At 42.5% G+C, this 3597-nt stretch overlaps 1 long non-coding RNA gene across 1 annotated transcript; it reads right to left on the bottom strand.

The window, feature by feature from the left end:
- LOC103351900 (uncharacterized) lies at positions 1-912 on the bottom strand. Its single transcript, XR_519522.4, has 2 exons — positions 774-912; positions 1-262 (listed from the first exon to the last, which is right to left on the bottom strand). It is a non-coding gene; the product is annotated as an uncharacterized LOC103351900 (long non-coding RNA).
- Positions 913-3597: the final 2685 nt, after the last annotated feature.

The raw sequence follows: 3597 nt of genomic DNA, 5'->3' as shown, positions 1-3597 counted from the left end.
TTTTTTTTTTGCCTTGTTCACAAAAGACTTTATTATCTAGTGATGCATACTGAGAACATACAGAAATCTGCATGGTCCACGTCACATGCAGTAGAACAATCTTCACTTTACAATAAGTGAGTGTCAACTGTTTTATGCAATAGACAACACTTTAAAGTTACATCCTTAAAGAAAAGCTTCATTTACAAAAGAAATAAAAGGTAAAGAAGCAATTACCGCTTTTAAAAAGCAGCTGCTTTGTTCAAGAGTGGAAGGTTTATGCCTGTATTGAAAGACAACATGATCACAAATAATGAAAACAATGAACAAATGAAAAACACTTTTACCATAAAGCAGTACACTTTCAAAATGACATACAAATAGTTAAAAATTTCATTATGTTGTCTATCTAACCTTTAAATATGAGGACTGTCAGAATTAGGCCTCGACATTTTTAATTAGTAAATGAAAACTACGCATCATTTCTATGTCACTAGGAACTATATTTAACAAAATGTATATAAAGTCTATAGCAAGTTGATTTTAAAAAGTAAAGTTAATAGAAACAGTACACTGAAGGCGCTCTATCCATCAAGCGCGTACTCTTCAAATTTTAAATGTGATGAACAGAACAGAAACTGTTAACTATGCCACGGTTGTGATGCCAAAAAATAAAACAAGATCAATTATCACACATGCAGGGAATTCTGCCACAAAGCTAATATTCCTTATTTGTCAATTGCTCCAGTAAAATAACATCCTAAAACACCAATGATGGTGATGGGTTAGCTTACCTTCAGTGTACTGAATGTTGGACACACCCTGCTTTACAAGGAGACCATCCCTGCAGGCAGGCTCAGAAGGAACAGACTCCCTTCGGCACTGACTACACCAAGGGCGTGCTGCTGTGGCCTGCACACACACACCTAGGGAAACGTGAATATAAACAGCATTTATGCTGGCCATCGCATCGGAGTTATTTTTTTTAAGATTTAGTTATTTATTTGAAAGGCAGAGTTACAGAGAGGCAGAGACAGAGAGAATGGCCAGCGCCACGGCTCACTAGGCTAATCCTCCACCTGCAGCGCCGGCACACTGGGTTCTAGTCCCGCTTGGGGCGCCGGATTCTGTCCAGCTCTCTGCTGTGGCCCGGGAGTGCAGTGGAGGATGGCCCAGGTCCTTGGGCCCTGCACCCGCATGGGAGACCAGGAGGAAGCACCTGGCTCCTGGCTTCGGATCAGCACAGCACGCTGGCCGCAACATGCTGGCCGTAGCGGCCACTTGGGGGGTGAACCAACAGAAAAAGGAAGACCTTTCTTTCTCTCTCTCTCTCTCTCTCACTGTCTAACTCTGCCTGTCAGAGAGGCAGAGGCAGAGAGAGAGAGAAAGAGTTCTTTCATCCGCTGGTTCACCCCCCAAGTGGCCACAATGACTGGAGCGGGGACAATCTGAAGCTAGGAGCCTCTTCTGAGTCTCCCGCGTGGGTGCAGGGACCCAAGGACCCAAGCCATCTTCCACTGCTTTCCCAGACCATAGCAGAGAACTGGATCAGAAGTGGAGCAGTCAGGACTCGAACTGGCACCCATATGGAATGCGGGCACTGCAGGCAGCGGCTTTCCCACTAAGCCATAGCGCCCGCCCCTCAGTATGGAATTGAGCCACTTCCTCCTCCCGGAGTTTTGCTGTTGTCTTTGAATACTATGAGGCTGGCCCTTTAATCAGGATGCCAGATTTTTACTGATTGCTGTTGAACTGACAAGGATTTTGACATTGCCCTCACCACCATTTCTCACTGACTGAGGTGTCTATCCTGTTTTTCCTCCAGAAGACAGTGTTAAATAAATTAATGGAAATGACCAAGTCTGGACATGCTAGGAGCCTCTCTATAGTGGCATTTTATTAATGTAAACAATTACTTTTGCCAAACACACTGCATTATTCACAGGCTAATGTAGCAGGTTCTCCCCCCTCCCCAGCCCAATTCAGAGTTGAATCAGGAAAAGTGGTTACCAGCATTAGAGGCCTTTTTTTCTTCTCTTTTTCCTGTTAAAGATTAGAAGTCTGACCTTTTATACTTCCTCTACATTTGAATCTCAGCACTGTCTTAGCAAGTTAGACTGATTGAGACAAACGTTTTGGAAATGCTCCTCAGTGGCAGTTTTTTTTCTCTAAGAAAATTAAATGCACTATGTATTTGTCAAAGGTGGGACTTTCAATAGAGTTACTGTTCATTTAGAAAATGTAGGCAAAATGCTTTTGAATGGAGACAAGATTGCCAAACTCACCATGTATGTCAGTGCCTGTTTTTGATATATTGCCTTGATTGCCCAGATGCCTTTGATATGCAGTCAATAGAGACTATGAGGGAAGGTGGGGCTTGACATGTCAGTCTATGATATTAACTCCATTTAGAGTAGCAGGGTAAAATACAATCAATTAATGTACATTGAGAGTTGACTATACATTAAGCATGATGGGGATGCAGAAATGCCTGGGACACAGCACCTACTTGCAAGGGGTTTAAAGAATAGCATGGAAGATGAGTTCTTGTGAAGATGATGACAGCTACTTTGTTCAGGACTATGCTGTTTCTTACAGGCATTAGCTCATTCACTTCTCCCCAAGAACCTTAAGGTATATGCTCTTATGTCCATTTTGTGGATATGCAAACAAGATCAGAGTCAGTTCGCAGTAAGACCAGAGTCACCTGGCCAAGATTCACACTCAGGATTCCAGACTCTATAGCCTCTACTTTTAACGACTATGACAAAAGTAAAGCACAAAACAGCCAATAAGACAACTCACTGGGACTGGCGCTGTGGCACAATGGGTTAAAGCCCCAGGCCTGCAGCACCAGCATCCCATATAGGTACCAGTTTGGCTCCACCTCCCACCTAACTCCCTGCTAACAGGTCTGGGAAAGGAGCAGAGGATGGCCCAAATCCTTGGGCCACTGCAGTCATGGGGGAGACCCGGAGGTGGCTCCTGGCTCCTGGCTCCTGGCTTCGGATCAGCTCAGTTCCAGCATTGCAACCATTTGGGGAGTGAACCAGCAGATGGACGACCTCTTTCTCTCTGGCTCTACCTCTCTCTGTAACTCTGTCTTTCAAATAAATAATATAAAAATTTTTTTGAGAACATTTCATTTAATGACTTATGGGCAGTATGTCTATAATTTATCATCCAAACAATGACATTTTTGAGAGTGAAAAAGGATATTTTTTTTAACTTTTATTTAATGAATATAAATTTCCAAAGTACGGCTTATGGATTACAATGGCTTCCCCCCCATATCGTCTCTCCCACCCGCATCCCTCCCCTTTCCCACTCCCTCTCCCCTTCCATTCACATGAGGATTCATTTTCGATTCTCTTTATATACAGAAGATCAGTTTAGCATGCATTAAGTAAATATTTCAACAGTTTGCTCCCACACAAACATAAAGTGAAAAATAATAGATGATTTTTTAAATGATGATGAAATCAGATCAGACCTATTGTCATGTTTAATCCCAGTGAGAGTCAAGTTGGAAATTGATAATTTCTTCTTTTTTTTTTACAGATCAGTTTAGCATGCATTAAGTAAAGATTTCAACAGTTTGCTCCCACACAAACATAA

The sequence above is a fragment of the Oryctolagus cuniculus genome, chromosome X (genome assembly GCF_051225735.1).
Source record: "Oryctolagus cuniculus isolate XC-2025 breed Fujian yellow rabbit chromosome X, ASM5122573v1, whole genome shotgun sequence".
In the NCBI taxonomy this organism is placed as follows: Eukaryota; Metazoa; Chordata; class Mammalia; order Lagomorpha; family Leporidae; genus Oryctolagus; species Oryctolagus cuniculus.
This window is presented reverse-complemented; position numbering and strand designations above follow the sequence as displayed.